Source organism: Hevea brasiliensis, chromosome 14 (genome assembly GCF_030052815.1).
Source record: "Hevea brasiliensis isolate MT/VB/25A 57/8 chromosome 14, ASM3005281v1, whole genome shotgun sequence".
NCBI lineage: Eukaryota > Viridiplantae > Streptophyta > Magnoliopsida > Malpighiales > Euphorbiaceae > Hevea > Hevea brasiliensis.
In genome coordinates, this window is record NC_079506.1 from 29424402 (window position 1) to 29443957 (window position 19556).

At 31.9% G+C, this 19556-nt stretch overlaps 1 pseudogene; it reads left to right on the forward strand.

Annotated features, from left to right (window-relative positions):
- Positions 1-2295: 2295 nt before the first annotated feature.
- LOC110655065 (PI-PLC X domain-containing protein At5g67130-like) lies at positions 2296-16960 on the forward strand (annotated as a pseudogene).
- Positions 16961-19556: the final 2596 nt, after the last annotated feature.

Sequence of the window (19556 nt, forward strand, 5' to 3'; positions counted from 1 at the left end):
TTTCATTAAGAAACCATGCCCAAATTTTATCCAAAAATTGACCAATCTACTGTCCCAATCTGGCTGACCATACAATGAACCCAGAAAAATGACCAAATGAACAGTACACATTCATTTAGTCATAAATCCCTCTAGACATATCCAAATGACCTGAATTTTATACCATTGGAAATCTTAGACATAGCACTACAACTTTCATGATGGATACAGGGCCCAGAAATGCCTCTAACCAAACTAAATTGCTGGCCCAAGTTAAATCACAAAACTATCCAGAACCATATTGCCCAGAAATTGCTAGATATAGGCTTACCCAACCAGTTTTGGTAAAGAGGCCATAACTTGGTCTACAAAAATCCAAATGCAATGAAACCAGTGGCAAAATCTCCACAAGACATAAATATACAATATTGGTATCTTGACCAAAACCCAAAAATTAAGGAAACTAGGTCAATTGGCTAGGTCAAGTTAGTATGCAAATTTTGGAAATTGCCTAAGTGACCACTTGACCCCAGAACAGCCTTTTAGTCATATCTTCCACTAGAAAACTTTAATTGGCATGAGCCATACTGTTATGGAAACTTAAGAAATATGGCTCCAACTTTATTTTAGACACTTTTCTTAAATTATGAATGTAAGAATCCTAAAAGTTGAGTCAAAGCCACTGATCTGAACTGGAATCCTTTTAGCATAGGGTATATGAGTCCAGGCCAGTGATTTGACTATAATTAATTCTATAAAAATTGAAAAATTGCAATCCAAAATTTTGAGTGACCATAATACATAGGGAAACAAATTCTATGGGGAACACTAAGCCTAAAAGTGGCTACAACATGTTCAATTAAATTGGTAAAATGTAACTCCAAAATCTGCCTAACTAAGGATCCAGAATTAGGAAATAAACTAGTTATGGTTATTTGACCATAACTTAAGTTCTAGAAATCCAAATGACATGATTCAAAAAGGAAAAATAAAGACAAGACATAGAGGAATAACTTCCATGAAGGAAGTATGGCCAAACAGTGGCCATACTTCCTTCATGTTAATAGGTAAAATTAAGATATTAAAACTGAACCTAAAGAAAGGTTCATGAGATAAATAATTTTATGGTAGGATTTTAACCCTAATATGTTGCTAAACACTCAATTACATAAAATAGGTATGTGGGACCCACTTTCTCACTACAAATTGACATGAAATTTCTAATAAGAAATTAATAATGCTTAATTGCCTAAAGTAAACCTAGGTTTATGTATATAGTTTGGATCGATTGGTATACCAATTAAGGACTACAGATAGCAGTACTGCCTACATGAATAATCATTGACTGATAAAATATGTGTGATATGATTGTTTTATAGGCTTTATGTCTACCCATTGGCCATTGTACATAATTTCATTTTTGGTTTTAAAAGCCTGCCCGCTGGCCTTGTGCCTGACATGACAGTTGTATACAGGGTAGACATATGGATGTCTAACCAGTATGCTCTCGTGTATCCAGCCTTTATAATCTGTTATAGGTTACTTAGGCACTGATATGATTTTAAAAAGACTGAAAATGAAACAAATGCATAGATAAGATCCTGATAAATAAATTGATCCCAAAGTTAAATAAATCTGTCAAGACTTAGAATTTATGAAATTTACCTGGAATTATTATTTTTAATTATTTAGTTACTTTTCTTTAAAATTATGCACCACTAAGCAATTCGCTTAGCGCATTGGTTTTGCATCGCGTAGGTACTGGAGACCAGACACAGACGCAGCAGCAGCAGTCACAGTAGTAGTGCCTTGACCGAGATTGATCAGATTTGCCAGTGTCTGCTAGTCACCTCAGCAGTTTATATTTTGTTGGTAGGGCCCATGTATTAGATTTTGTATTTTGGTTTATTGTACATAAACATCATGTAATTACATTTTGAGATTGTAAATGAAATTATAAATTATTGTGTATAAACTTTTATATGAATGATTATGAGTAAATTATATGAATGTTTGATGACATAACATGACATGGAAAAATATGAATGGAATATAATTATGTTGACAGGTAAATATTGGAACCCGCCAGACGCTAATAAAACAGATGAGGCTTTATCCGGATCTCCACAGAAATAAATTGTGATAAAAAAAAATTTACCACATGTTTTCTATGAAGTTTAAAATTAACAATGGACAGGACAAGATAAGATAGGGTGCTCAGGCACCGAATGTGACACGCTTTACTCGGCTACATTGTAGACGGGTGAGGGGCATCACATAGAAGACCTAAAACCTCAAACCAGTCCAAGCTCACAGATGAGTCCAAGGCCTTCAGCCTCATCACCTTCATGGAATAAGGAAGTAATTGAAACGCCCCAAAATTATAACCCTCTGGAATTTCAGCATCTACCCTAGGGTATTGATGAATTGTTGTCCTTTGATCAGCTCGTTCTGATAGCTTCCAAGCTTTTCCATAAGCCAAAAGAACACGTGAATGAAACTACGAGCCAACAAATTACTGCTATCACATCTCAGGAGGTGTCAGCCAAAGGTAATAGGAAATGGAAGAGACAGGCGAGAACCAAGTCAGGGGTTGAAACGAGTGTTGTAATTCAGGAAATGCAAACAGACTTAGAGAAGGAGGAAGGAAATGAAAGGAATGCTACGTTGGAAGTTTCGGAGAAACGGAGAAGGAATGGAGAGCAAATTAAGGCAAGTTATAAGAAGCAATGTGTAGTTGAGTTCTTTTCTGATAGGGTGGAGGAAGCCAACCTAAAATGGCCCCACCGAGATCAATGAAGCTACTGAGCTAGAATTGTCAAGGTGTGGGGACCCCCTGAAGATCCACAACTTGAAAGGGACATGTTCTTCCCATTCCCCATATTTTATCTTCTTAATGGAAACAAAAAACAAGACATGAGTGCTACAACAAAAGCTTCATAAGTGTGGGTTTTATGATCTAATCACAATAGATCTAGTTGGAATAGCTGGTGGCTTATGTTTTGCTTGGAGATCCAATTTTGATGTAACAGTGATTAAACTGGCTAACTTTTTTGTGCATGTGATGATTGTAGATCCTACATCTGGATATGTTTGGGATGCATTGTTAGTTCATGCTAATTCAGATGAGGATATTCATAGAGACTAGTTTGACTTCTTGCTACAGCATCAATGAGAAGTGAAAGATGCTTGTCTAGTTGTTGGGGATTTTACCTCGGTTCTTAGAGAATCTGAGAAGAGGGAGAGGGGGGAGGAGGGGGGGGGGGGGGGGGAGATAGAATTCATGATAATAGAGTTATTTGCTTCAAAAATTTTATGGATGATTTTGGGTTAATAGACATGGGTTTTTATGGTTCAATGTTTACATGGAACAATCATAGAAATGGTCATAGCAACATCTAAGAAAGATTGGATAGGTCTCTCTCTTCTTATCAATGGCTGGTCTGGTATCCAAATGCTCGGGTTGATTACTTAGAGGATAAAGGATCAGACCATAAGCCTATCCTAGTCTCAATTTCTCCTCCGATGACACAAGCCAGGACATAATTCCTTTTTGACTCTCGATGGATAACTGTGCCGGAAGTGGAAAATATTATTAGATCAGGGGGCCAAATAGTGGGGGATCTCCAATGTATAAGGTGTTCTCTAAGTAAAAGTCAAGTAGACATGCCTTGGTCTTATGGAGTAAACAATATCATTACAATTCAAGGAATAGAATTTTTGAGCTACAGAAAGCTTTGGATGATGCAAAATTGCATATGGAAGAGTGGAATGCTACTCTGATAAGGGATATTGAGAATGAGCTGATTAGGGAAATTAAAAATGAGGAAAAGTACTGGGAGCAAAAGGCATGATTGCATTGGCTCAAGGCTGGGGATAAGAATACAGCTTTCTTTCATGCAAAGGTGGTTCACAGGTGAAAGAGGAACTTTATTGCAGGTCTTCAAGACTCGCAGGATGCTTGGAAATCATATTTATCAGACATTCAGAACGTTGTAAGGAATTACTTTTTTCACATCTATACCACCCAATCCCCCTCGGACTTCAACTCAATTACAGCAGGGTTTGCTAACAGGAAAGTTGATAGCACCAGTTTTAGTGGAAGAGATTAAAAGTGTTGTTTTCTCTATCAACCCATCAAAGGCGCCAGAAGAGGATGGTCTAACAACATTATTTTATCAAACATACTAGCACATAATTGGGGAAGACATATGTATGGCCGTTAAAAGTTTTTTTGAGGGAGGGAGAATGCTTAGAAATATTAACCACACTGTAATTACTTTCATCCCTAAGGTTAAGCAGGTGAAGTCTATGAAAGACCTAAGATCTATAGGGCTGTGTAATGTTATTTATAAAATCATTGCAAAGATTTTAACGTACAGACTTGCTCCTTTCATGAATGCTATTATTGATGATGAACCAAATCTAGGTTATTGGATGTATAGTATAAGTTGAATTTATATTTAAAGTATTTAAATATGAATTTAATTGTGAGAAATTAATTAATAGAGATTAATTAATTTATATTTGATATAAATTGATTAGAAGAGGAGAAATAATGTTTTTGGGTTGAGAACTCAAAATTACAACATAAGGATAATTTGGTCTTTTCACATGGTGACATGTGGTACCATAAGATGGTGACACATGGCATCATATAAGTTTGCCATTTGTATTCCTATCATGCAAAGGTGATCAAAGTCAAGATTAAGTCTAGCTTTGACACTTGGCTTAATGTGATTGCGTCAATTAAAAATAAGATGTAATGTGGTGGTGACATGTGGCAAAGGGTTTAAGTGATTACTTGACCTAATTATATAAAGAGAAGCTATAAGAAAAGTCAGCCACCTCTCCTTTCTCTCTTATGTGTGGCGGCACACCTCTCTCCCTCTCTTCTCTTCATCTTTTCTCATCAATTCAAAGAGAATCACTCCATTCCCTTTGAATTAAAATTGCTAGAAATTATTTTTAGTGTCCTATACACACATACAATCTCTCTAAAGGCAAAAACCCAATTTGTAATTGGTTGGCAAAGGCTTAAGAAGCAAATTGGGGGCTGCTTATTGGTGATCTTGGTGTGGACAAGCTAGAGGGACAACACTTGGGGTCCTAGGTGCTTCCTAAAGGTGCCAATTACATCTATAGTGCATCAAAGAGTTTAGTGCTCTAACTCCTCTTTTAAACTAGGGTTTAAATGAATTAATTTGTTAATTCACAATCTTGAATGGTAAACATAGATCCTAATACATATTAAAAGTGTTTTAATATGCAATTGAGCATTGAAATTAATTAGGCACATAAGAGATGTGGTATGATGCATGTAACCCTAGAAGAAAATTTTTGAAATTCAATGCTCTAATGAACTTATCACCATGCTTTCGCTCCATCAATTGGTATCAGAGCCACTATATTTGCCATTTAGATTGTTTATTGAGATTTAATTGTGTGATTTTGATCAAATTATGATTGATTCAAGGCTGGTTGGACATTCCATGGTGGTGGCATCAATGGTACTCCATGGGTGCGCATGGTTTGGGCTTTCAATATACAATTGTTGTGTATTTAAGGCCCATAATTAGGCCCATGCTTAATTAAATTATTTAATTAAGAATTTTAATCACACAATTAAATTTTAAAAATTATTTTCAAGGTATTAAATTTGGAAAGAGTTTCTAAATTTAATTTGTTTGAATTAGATTCAAATCTGAATTTTTAAATTTATTTGAATGAGATTCAAATATGAATTTTTTAGTTGAATATGAGAAATTCAATTTAATTTTAGTATGTATGTTTTGTTTAATTGTTAAATGGTAATATGCATGAAGGATGATCATGGATAATAAAAGACCAATGTGATTGGATTTATTTCTTTTATTTTCTTTGGGTTGTAAAATAATTAATTTTATTTTAGTGGCATATATTATAAATGTTGTAATAATTTGGGTTGCAATTTCATTTATTTGAGGACTTTAAAGTCCATATTCTTATAAATTCGCCTTGGTATGCCAAGGATTACAATGTAATTGAATTGCAAGAAGATCAAGGAGGTCAAGAGCATTGGTGGGACCAGTGGGAGGAAATCAAGATCAAGTTTTGATTATGTACTCCTTTAGCAACTCTTGTAAAATGAATGAATGAAATACACCTAGGAATGTCCTAATTCAATTCTTGGTGGCTCAGAATTGAATCCCTTAGAAAGTCCATGATCATACCATATTATTTCTTTATCCATGTATGCATGAGATGTATGAGAATGTATGCAAGTATATGATATATGCATGCCAAATGGATAATGTGCAAAGTGAGACCATAATAGTAATTAAGACGACCACTAAATCTTCCAATTTTATTATGCGGATCATAAGGATTGGATTAGAATTCAAGCAGAACTTTTGAATAGCATGGGAAACAGGAGAGTCCGGTAGACTCCCTTCTTAAGATTAAAGAATTGTTTATGGTTAAAAAAAAAAGGTAATGATCACAGACTAGCGGAAAATAAGCTATAGAATATTGATAGATAAAAGAGTTGTGAGAGTAAAAATTAGAATAGTTAGTGCGAATGTAATAAAGAAATATTATGAATATTAGTTAAAGTATTGACTAGAATGGTCAGAGGACCAAATCAAAGTAATATTGAAGTATAGTGGATTTATTAGGGACGATAAGAGGTACTAAATTACGACTCGACAGCCAAGTTAAGGAAGAAGATAAGATTGAGGAATAAAATAATTAAAGTTAAGTTGTAAAATGAAAAGAAACAAATAGAACAGTAAAAAAATGAGAAAAACACTAGATGAGAATTTGCCACCAGGGCAAACAACTTACTTAAGACGCGTAATGATATCCCGAACTATTTTATCAAGAAGGAAATAAGTTAAACAAAAGCAAACAAGATGGTGCAAAATGGCACATAGGCCTTGGTCATAAATGGAGATAGTAAGATAATGGTTATGGACCTATGGCCAAGAAAGAGATAAGCAGTTCATATATGACCAACAAGGTCATTTAAGAAAAAAGACTATAAAGGAAAATAATTGTTAAAACAACAACAAGAAAAGACTAAAATATTCTAAACTAAACTGAAGGTTTCATCAAATGATCAAGAGATTTGATAAGAAAAGAGTAAAACTAAGTTCTCACCCATAGGATCATACGAGGTCCTAGAAAGAGTGGATCCACTAGCTCACAGATTTGCTTACCTCTAAAATTGAAATGAAATTGAATCTAACTTATGACAGAAGCTCATAAGAAACTTGGCACACGAGGTAAGCAATTGATGAGTAAATAGTATTGGTTAAAGTGCTACAGACCATTATTCTGATTATGAAGCTACGCAGAAATGTGAGAAAAACGCGAGAAAACAATATGTATGACTATTTGAGGACAGATAGTGAACAGAATTTCGAGGATGAAATTATTTTAAGGAGGAGAGAATTGTAACACCCCCGTTTGCATAGCCTGGTAGATTTCACTGTTCCGGTGACCGGTGTCGGTCCGGACAATTATTGGGATTAGGGCCACACTTAAGACAACTTGAGAAGCTATAAACACAAATAATTAGTAATGTTTAATTAGTTAACTATAAATAAGAAAAACAGAACATAAGAGGTTAAACGAGCCGAGAGTCACAGCGATGAGTGACCTCCTCGGGAACGACTGTGAAGTCATTTTAAACTCAAATTTCGAACCGTAAAAAGTGACGCTGCGGTCCTTAGGACCCTTATGAACACAGTGGAAAAGAGAAAATCATGAAAAAGAACTGTTAAGTCAGTCAAATAATTAGGTCAGGGAGCCGAAAGAAATATGGAATTATTTGCAAACCGGGATGAACCGGCGAGGGGCAATTTGGTCAATTGACCCCGAGAGCTGACTCCTGACCTAACTGTCAAATAAAATCGGAGAAAAGAAAATTTCGGAATCGAGAATTAAATTAAAGAACTAATAGAAAAAAAAAGAAGAGAAAATGAAAAAGTTAAAAAGGTGTAGGAAGATGACATCATGCATGATATCATGCATGATGCCATAAGTCATATAATTAATAAATTAATTAAATGGATTAATTGTTGTCTTCCATAAGGATAAAAACATAAAAGAAAAGAAAAAAAAAATCATTCTTCTTCTTCAAAAACGTGCATCTCTCCTCTCTCTCTCTTTTCTCCTTAGTTTCCTCCATAGCCATGAAATTCAAGCTTTCAAAGCTTGAATCAACCCCATAAACTCCCCAAAAATTCTACTAAATTATGATTAAGCTTTGTTTGGGCTACTAGAAGAGGAGATTGAAGAAGCAAGAAAGAAGAAAAAAGAGAAGAAAATTAGTGATTGGAAAATCAAACAAAGGTTAGTATATAAATTTGAATTCTTTTACTAAATTTCTATGTTCTTAGTTTAATTAACTTAGAAAGTAACTTAAAATGAAACAAAGATAATTGTGAGGGATCAAAGCTGAATTTAGGCTAGCTAGGGTTTGATGTGTGTGCATGAATTTGATGGACTTAAAGGTGTATATGAGCTTGATAGAGTTAAAGAAGCATGTATATAGGCATTGAATTGGTTAAATGAAACAATTAGTGAGATTAGGGTTTGAATGTTAGGGTTTGTGAACTAAATTTTGGAGAAATGCATAAATGATATCTTTGACCAATTGTGGACTGAAAAATGGTCAATAATGACCAAAAGAAATGTATGGGAATTGTTAGAATGGAAGATAAATTCGTAGGTCAATTGGTCATGCTGCTGGCAGCATGACCAAACCAACTTTGAAGGACCAAAACAGAAATTTTACAAGTCCAATTGATATGCCACCAATTGGAGATGAAAATAGACATAAAATAGCACAATTTTCATCAAGGAACCATGGCCAAAAACTGACTAAAACTTAGTGAACCAATTGACCAAAATGAAATGAGAGCAGGCTGCCACTGCACCAAACTGACCAAACTGTTCATTTGGTCATAACTCAAGCTAAACAGGTCAAATTGACCTGAAATTTTACCAACAATTAGATAGGACATAGATCTAAAACTTTCATGAAGAACACCACCCAAAATTATGCCATTAACATATTCAAATTATTGAGCAAAGTTGAGTTACTGTACCTGTGATTCTGCTGAATTCCATTTGAGCAGTAATGTTTGAAGGGCTATAAATCTCTCTAGGAAACTCAGATTTAGGTGATTCTTGAACCGATGGAAACCTAAGACATAGTAGAACATTTCATATGAAGAAAGTTAGACCAAATTATGAACTTAACTTGATCAAATTACTGAACAAATTTGGATCAAAAATCTGTTAGAACCAGAATACCAGTATGAACAGTGCACGTGAACATTAATTGTATTTTGGCCATAACTTGAGCTACAAAACTCCGATTGAGGTGATCCAAAAATGAGAATACACTTAAGACGATAAGGAACATTTTCTATGAAGGAAGTATTGTCAAATTCCAACAGTAGATCGACCAATGGAACAGTGCAACTTCGGAGCACCAAAATCGAAAATTGGCAATTTTGCCAAAATGACCTAAATTTTGAGAAAATGACCAAAACCAACAAGTTTAATGACCAAAATGTGGTATGTGGGTGAAGTTGGAGTTCCCATACCTATTAAGCCTTAAAAAGTCAACAATTTGACTTGAATAGTGTAGTGAATAGTAACCCGAAACACAAAATTTCGAGAACGTCAAATTTAACACGTTAGAGCTAAGTAATTGTGAAGCTAAATTTATTTTGGATCTATGTTAAGTTCTAGTACTGAAACATTGTAAAATTGTGTGTTTCAGTTGAAAAGAATATCGGGAAGGAACCCGAGGAACCGAGTCGAGGCTAAGGGACGACTCGTTTGAGGTTTGTGCACAACTAACTCTTTTGTTATTTTTCAATTCCAAATTGGTTTGAAATAAATTTATTGTATGATTTATGATTTTGTTGTGTTGAGAATTTTAACTTATTGAATGAAATTGTATAATTTGAATATAAATTTTCTTATGCATTTAAGGATTTATTGCATTGTTTTGAGGATTGTAACTTTTAAGTTTGATGTGTTGCCAACCTTGAGCATGAATTTCTGATGATTAAATATGTTGATTTGTTAATGCTTTGTAAATAGAAATTGTTTTGAATATGATTTGAAACCACAGTTGACATGACAAAATATGTTGTGAATTCTCATTAGCTTGTCTAGTGAGATAACTCCTCCACTTGATGGGGCGAGTTTCTTCCTCTCTGGCTTGCCAGTTGGGGAATGATGTGAATGAGTACTCATATATACTAGCTAGTCTTTGTTTCTCCCTTTTAGCCTCGGTTATTAGGAGAATGTGAAATGTCGTAGTGTACAACACGGCATCTATGTGAATTTTGGGTCATGGGTTCGACTGTGTGTATTGTTGGCAACGCCCTTTAAATTATGCATGATTTGATAAATTGTGATTGAAATAAATAATTTGTCAGTGATTCAAAAATTTTTGTATTGTTTCGGAATTTAAAAGAAATGTAACTAAATAGTTACTATTTGATCAAAATGTTATTCAAATGAATAATTTGCATGAATGAAAATATTGATTTCTGAAGATCATGGATTTTGAAGAATTTAGAAATTTTAAAATTCTATTTGTTATGAATTGTCAAACATAAATTGTATTAAGTTTTAAATTATTAGTTTGTGCACCGCTGAGTTCACCACTCAGCGATAGCTTTGTATGCTGTCGCAAATACAGAGACTAGAGGAGCAGCAGACTGAGCTGCTGAGGTGTGAAGAGCTATCAGCTTAAAGTCATCGGGTATAATTTATACCCTAATTATAAATATTTCTTTTCATGTATGTATTGCATATAAATGTATGGACGTGCAAATGGGTCTTGAGCAGCTTGTACAAAAACTTGTATGAAGTTTGTAATAAAGTTTAGTTTGTATTTCTTTTGATGTAAATTTTGTAAGAATATACATAAATTGTGTTGTCTCTAATGAAATATGAGTACAACTATTTTATTTAATTTAAATAAAATGTATTGCTAGTATGCTAAGGATTATTGAACTTTGAACTTGAGAAATTTATTGAAATGATTGTGAAATTGATTGAGTTTGATTGTAAAATTAAAGTAGTGGTTGAGATAAATTTTTAGAAGTGCTTTTTACAGGTATTTGAAGAACTGTTTTCTCGAGATACAGAGGGAACTCTGTCAAAATTTTTATAAAATTTGCGTAAAAATAAAATGGGCCAAAAATATTAACTAGTTTTAATTTTAACTAAATGTTTCAAGTACTTATTAGAAAATGCTCACCACTTGTCAAAAAAAAATAAGAAAATTATTTTAAAATCCCTTGTAGAGTACTTAATGAGTTATCGGTTGGTGAAGTTCGGTAGTTCATTAGGTATTCTACGGGATCATGTTATACCTTACAGAGGGGTAAGGTGTGACAGGCATCATGTTCATAACATGTACTTAATATTTGAATGAAGGATTTTGGGTCTATGCCAATTTTTTAGGTCTCATTAATTAACATGATAGCAATATCATACATCACATATATATAACATACACCCTTAGCATGCATTTCTAATTGGATGATTATGGACTTTACTAAATAATTTTCTCGAGCCGTTTGAGAAAATTATAGGGTCAAAAACCTATGTAGTAGCATTGTAGGACTTCACAAGTCTTCTTAGCAGCTCCTTGAAGTATATTCATCAGCTCCTCTTTCTGCTTACATTCATAAATAATTTTCTTATCTACTCTTTCTAAAAACTATATAACGTTTACATATTTCAGAAATTGAAACCTCGAGTTTCATTCGAGGGGAGTAAGATGAGAAAAGAATTTACAACACATAATATAAGAGAAGGCACGGAACACAGTCCCTATTTATGAATATACAAACATTCAACCATATAAAGGGCAATCGCATTGGTCTTTAGTCCATAACCATCCATCATGCATTATAATCAAATTAAAATGCATAAATAAATTTAATCATCCTTATTTTTGTTGTTGGTTTCATGTGTAATTAAAATAATATTTCTAACAATTAGAAATATTAAATCAAAACAAATATATATAATGTTCCTCCCACTAAATAATTCTATTTAATTGTCTTGGAAACAATTTCCTTTAATTAATAAGTAATTTAATCACAATTAAATACCTATTAATTTAACAAAACAATTAAATCAAATTTTATACTACCCAATGCAATATATAATTTAGAAACAATTTTCTAATATTATATATATATGAGTTAAACAATTTAATTCAATATCTAATCTAATTAGATAATTAAAATCTAAAACAATTTTAGACGCTACATAATTTGCCATCAATTTTAGGAAACACATTTCCAAAATTGATAATGAATTAAACAATTTAATTCAATAAATTTCTTTATTTCAAATGCCCTAAATTAATTTTAGAAACTAATTTCCAAAATTAATATTAAATTAAACAATTTTAATTTATCTTCCAATTGAACTAAAATAAAATCATAATTTTATTTATTTAAAAAAAATAGAATTAATTTTAATAAAATAATATTATGTACTTATTAATTTTAGTCAATAGGAAATTCAAGGGCAAAACTGGAATAAGGAAATCTTAATGGCATAATTGCAAATTCTGCCAAAACAAGAACCTATTTACAGCCACATGACCGGTGGCAATATTGTAAATAATAGCAGTGGCAGTTTTGCAATTACAAGCAAAAGTAATGGCAGTATAATACAGTGGCAAAACTGTAAATATTATGAAACAGTGGCAAAGAAGCGCTCCTTTCTCCTTCCTTGTCGATCTGGGTTTTCCAAAACCGACCACACTTGAAACCACCAAGTGCAAGAGGTTCGTGACCATCTCCATGGCTGTTTTCGGCCACAGGAGAGTCGTTGACACCGCGAGAACCGGCCAAAGAAGACATCAAGTCGCCATTCTCCTGTCACACAACTAGCAGCTTCGCATGGCTTTGACAGCCATAAATCTGCTGCATTTGAGGCGGCTGGACGACGCATCGCCACCAGGAAGACCACCGGACGTTCAACATGCATTCCGGATGGTCCTTTGGCATAGCCAATCTGCAGCAAATGAGCTTCCTTGCTCGATTTGGAAAACCCTCAAATGGGTTTCAAAAACAGAAAAAAAAAAAAATCGCAGATTTTTCCTTCCCTTTTTTTTTTTTTATTTTTATTATAGATTAAAATCTATGAGAAACAAAACCCAAATCTTCAAAATTTTCAGATCCGAATTTGAGCAGAGAAAGAAAATAAAATTTGGGAGAAACAATATATAATCACATGAATTTAATACTCAAACTAACACCAACAACAACAAACCATTCCATAATTAATTAAAATGGCTCTGATACCACTGTTAGGAAGCATTAATTTTAAATTAAACAAGATCAACTTTAACTAAGTATGGAATGGTGATAATTAAAATAAAATTATTTTAATTAAATTACCTCAAATTGCTTGTGGAATTTTCTAACTCTGAATGGGTTGTAGCAAACCACCGTAGTCGGATGTCCTACCTCTGATGGTATCCACACAGACCGGTTGTGAGGAAATTCTCCAAGACACTCTTAGAGAATATATTGGGAGTTTTTATGAGTGCTAGCTCTTTTCTAACTTATGTAGAATGGAAGACAAGCTTCCCTATTTATAGGGAACAACCTCTTTTAATTATAAATTTAACCCTTTAAATTTGTTAATTATAAATTGACCCCTTATAGGAATTATAATTCACATAATTAATTCCTATAATTTTAGAAACTTTAAATTAAGTCTATACTTAATTATTAGGACATTAAGCAGTATAAATAAAATTTATACTTCAGTTGTAATGGCCCGGCACACTAGTGATATTGTCCGCTCTGGGTCGTAGCCCTCACGGTTTTAAAACGCGTCAATAGGGGTTACGAACTATCAACTTATGAACCCAGCATCTCTCCCGTGTTTTGTCGATGTGGGATTTGCCTAGGGTGTTACAATCCACCCCCCTTATGGGACTCAGCGTCCTCGCTGAGGTTTGCCCCACCATCGTTCAAGGTTGCACGCGAAGCGGCTCTGATACCACAAATGTAACGGTCCGGCCCACTAGTGATATTGTCCGCTCTGGGTCGTAGCCCTCACGGTTTTAAAACGCGTCAATAGGGGTTACGAACTATCAACTTATGAATCCAGCATCTCTCCCATGTTTTGTCGATGTGGGATTTGCCTAGGGTGTTACATCAGTCCTTAAGTCTCTAAAATTATTTTTATCAAGTCCAACTTGATAATCCAATTTAATTCCTCACTTACAGTCTTTATGTGTGTGACCCATTAGGTTCCTAATATGTTGGCAACAAATATAATTAAATGAAATTAATACTTTAATTTTATCATCAATTCACAATTGATTAATTATATTTGTAGATCATTATTGACATCTAGCAATGTGTAATGACCACCCAAATATTAGAACTTATCAAAGTAGTTTGACTAACCTTCTATGATCAGTCTGTCAGTGTAATTAATATCCCTTCAACATAATATTTCGATTTATATATTGATGCATGGAATGTGTCTGCTATATATAAATCATTTATGTTCTCCCAGTATGATTGATTAATTAAATAAGATCTCAATCTTATTTTACCTTGCGCAAGAATTTAATAATCCATACTGGCCAAGAACAATTGAAATATTTTCCTTAATTACCTAAGGTGATGAATTCTATCTTGACAATTAAATATCTCCACATAATTCATACTATATCCAACAGCTGCCACATTCGTTATCTTTATATAAAATGACATGTGAGCAGTATCAAAATACAGTAATTCCTATATAAGATAACTTAATATCTCAAGTCTAAAGATCATTTACACGACTGTCATATGAGTCTTTCCATAGACACAGGTAAACTTCCATATGGAATCCTCATACGGGTCAGTTCAGTAAACTTGTCACCACAAGTACTTACACGTTGGTTCTAGGTATCTCACATACCTCAGCTTAATGAGAACTGCTGCTTCCTTTCATAAAAGAAAAAATGCAACGTGTATTGGTCTCAACAGTTATATCAATGTCCAATCTTGATATAACATTGACCAAGAACATTTTTGGAACAATGCTATAATGCAGTCAGAATCTCATAATTATAACAACATTATAATTTCCACTGCTATGCATATAAGTCCCATGGACTTTATCTTTATTAATTAATATTCATTAAAATTAAATGATATAATTAAAGATAAAGCAGCCTTTTATTAAGAATAAAGTATATATATATATATATACATGAATTAAGTGATCACACTTGCAATTAACACATTGGCTGCAGTGCACATACACTAACAGCTACAACTTTACCGCTTTTGTAAGTGCTCAAGGGATGTTGGGAAATTAACCTCTCAAAGTCATTCTTACCATTTATTGCATTATAGAAGTCTAATTCAAAGAATTCTTTATGCCTCGAAGTTGAGATGAGAATTTGGAACTTAAACTAAAAGATCTCTATAATTATCTGTGCTCATTGTAACAACACCATTTCAACAAGTAATCCATATTTGGATTTTTGAAAAATGAAACTAAACTTTTAATAAAAGTATCTTGGAATGGCTGTCTATTTTCTCATTTATAGTTGCTTATTGCCTGAACTACTTGTTAATTTGAACTCTAATTTGCTAGCAACCAGCAATTAATGTTTTGAAAGAGGTTCAATTATTTCTTGAAGCAAATCCTTCAGAAATCATTACTATTATAATTGAGGACTATGTTTCATCACCGAATGGCTTGACAAATGTGTTAAGTGCTGCTGGCCTGAAGAAATATTGGTTTCCTGTATCTCGAATGCCAAAAAAAGGGGGAGAATGGCCAACTGTTGATGATATGATTCAGACGAATCAGCGTCTAGTGTTTTTTACTTCAAAATCAGCTGAGGAAGCTTCTGAAGAAATTGCCTATGAATGGAGATATGTAATAGAAAACCAATGTGAGTCATTATCTTATCATAAATTAAAAAAAGAAGAAAATTTTTACTGGTTGGTTTTGAAATCACAGATGGAGACGGTGGGATGATAGCTGGTTCATGTCCAAACAGTGCGGAGTCACCTGCCATGAACACAACATCAAGGTCACTAGTATTGGTGAATTACTTTCCTGATAGACCAGATGTAACCCAAGCTTGCAAGCATAATTCTGCCCCCTTAATGGATATGGTGAACACATGTTATGCTTCAGCAGGTAAAAGGTGGCCTAACTTCATTGCAGTTGACTTTTACAAGGTTTGGACGGTACGTTTGTTTCATTTAATATTTTGGGCAAGTATATGGATAAAGTAGAGCCATGTATGATTGATTTGTATGCAAACACTCCAGAGAAGCGATGGCGGGGGAAGTACAGAAGCTGTAGATTTTGCAAATGGTCATCTAGTCTGCGGTTGTAGAAATATTGCCTCTTGCAAGGTCTGCTGTCGCCTTTTTCATCTCAGTTCCTCTATTTATTTCAACTGGCTAATTTTAGATTTATAAGTCATGAATTGATATTTACATACTAGAAAAGAGCAAGTAATAGAGATCGCAAATTATGTTAGAAATATGGTAATTAAAGGTGATGAGATTAGCTTTCTTCTCTACTTAGAAAATGGATACTTGAAATGGTAAATCTCTTAATTAACACTTAAATATTTCTTCTTATTTGCAGCCAAATATGACCTTTGGAGCATGTGATGAGCCAGAGGCTGAGGTTGCTTCAGTCCCTGGTGCTGCAGATTCCAGCTTTGCTTATTGGATGAGAGACCAGTTCGCCTATGGTGGCTGCTTGGGGCAATTCTGGTGGTATTTTCCTTATCACTAAGAACATAAATTCTGTAACTTTTAAGTTCTTCTGATGCACTAATGAGGGATTGAAAAAACAAATCCTTCTAACGAGCAGCAACCTATTTACAATAGTGTGTAGTTGTTAGTGAGATTCATGTGATTGACTCTGTCAATAAAAAAGAATGTAGTGCTCTTCTAGCTTTGTCTTTTTAGATTCAACACTGGCTCAATTGTCATGTCTAATCCAGTTCATTTTCCACTTTTAAGCCAAATTAACACAGAACATTCAATAATCAAATCTATTGAAGGCATCATATGATTGTATTGATCAAGAAAATCAACTCTTGGTGTACTCTGGCCGCACTTCTTTTGTATTTTACTTGTGATGAAATTTAATTTAATGAAAAAATTGGGTTGAACTTTACAAGCATATGCAGTGGCACCATGTTGCCACCATATGCTTACCCACATTTGATTATGGTATTATAGTGATTGTTTGAATGATCAGTGTTGATTAGCAGTCAGTGGTTGGCGGATAAAGCTAAAGTAATTATGTTGCATTTAGTAATTCAATGGTTGGAACCACTATTAGATTATAAAATGATCAAAATATGTATTAATATAATGTAAAATCGTTGCAAGTTGGTATTTTGCAGCGGTGGAGCTTGACCATAATATTTGAGGAGGCTAAATAAAATTATAAAATAATTTATTAATTATTTATATATACTTATATAATTAAAAAAATATTTTATATGTAGACATACTTAAAATATATTATATAAAAATTATCATTGTAAACTATAGCACTTAAAAGTAATATTATTTTATTCAATCTATATAGCACTTAAACGTAATATTATGTTATTCAATCTATTTCATCTACTAATTGATTAAAAAGTTAGTATAATATATTTGATGATAAGTTATAAAAAAATAAATTTAGAATATTTTCATTTTAAATGGACAATGATAAATGAATTCTTGTTAATTGAATTTATAATAACTAATACGTAAATTCTTATATATTATATAAATTTTTACTTTTAAATATATTTAAAATTTTTTTAATTGAAAAAATGAAAAGTTAGAGGGCACCTATGGGGCTTGGGGGTCATCTCTAGTCCGGTCATAGCTCAGCCCTTGGTATTCTGTTTGAGTTGAAATTGTTATGTTAGTGGATAATTTTAAACCCCTTTTGATTACCTTTGATATTTTCTAGATTATATTACTTCTCTTTAATTTTATTTGTTAATGTGCTTGATTTTTCTTTAGGTAATACAAGCTCTAAAAGTCCGTAACGGATATTATTGTTTTTATTTATTTTTTAATATAATTAATAAATAAAAAAAATATTTATACTAAAAATATATTCAATTTTATTTTATAATAATAATATAACTAGTATACTTATAAATTATTAATAAAATTATTTTTTTAATGAATACTAAAATCATTTAATCAATTTAAAAGTAAATAAAAATCAATTATTAGTTACTTATAAACAAAATTTGCATATTTAATTACGAGTGAATAATATTATATTTGAACTGAATAAACCGAACTAAATCGCCTTAATTTAGTAATTTAATTTGATTTTTAAAATAATTTAGTTCAATTCAATTTTACCTTTTAAGATTTTGATTATTTCGATTTGGTTGGGTTTTGAAGAGAAAAAAATTGATTGAACCGAACTGAACTGAATAGCTTTATTTATTTTTAAATTGATTTATTTTTATAAAAAATTTATGAATTATATGTAATTATATATATATAAATTATTTAATATCATTAATTAATGGTTATAAGGTTCAAATAAAGATTAAGATCAGACCAAATAACTTGAAAATAAATCTAAATTAAGAAAGCAATCAGAACTAAAAAACTGATCAGTTTGAATCGAATCAAACAGAATAGAGTTGTTTGCTTCTATTCATTTTTTATTCTTTTCAATTTGATTTGATTTCTAAAATATGATAATTCGGTTAATTCAATTTTAATGATTCGGTATAAACTAAATGCTCAGCCTTATATTTAATATACTGAATAACTCTAAATAAATATTATGAAAAATTTTATAAATATTATTTTTTTAATATTTTTTACATAATAATAATTATATTACTGTTTTAAAATAGTGGTTTATAAAAAGAAAAAAAGTGGTGTAAATAATATTAGTAAAATAGATTAACAAAATAATATGGAATTCTGATATTTCATTTATATAATGTTAATGTATAAAGTGAAAGTCATTATATCATAATATAAAATTACCGATAATAATAACTAATGTAAATTTAATAATGAAATAAAATAATAAAAAAATTAAAATGATAATAACAAAAGAAAAGAAAAATTAATTAGAATTTATGTGCTTTAAAAATTAAAATAAATTAATAAAATTTGAAAACAATTAATAAATAAAATATCCAAATGACTTGAAGGGGACTCATTTATTTTAGTTTAAAAGATTCAACTAATTAAAAAAGAAATAATAATAATAAGTTAGCATTTCAAAAGATTTCAAAATATATCATTGAAAATTTGAAAAGAAAGTTTTTACTTTTAACAATAAAAAAATTATTTTAAAAAATTAAGATATTAAAAATAAAGAGTCAAAATAGGTAAAATAAAATGTAATTCACTTTATTATAAATGAAATTATTTTTAATAATAATTAAATAATTTAAAAAAAATTAAAATTGAAAAGGAAAATAATTTGACTATATATATATATATATATTAAATATCTTTAAAACAAAAATGAAAAGGAATAAAAATGAAAGGATAAAATTG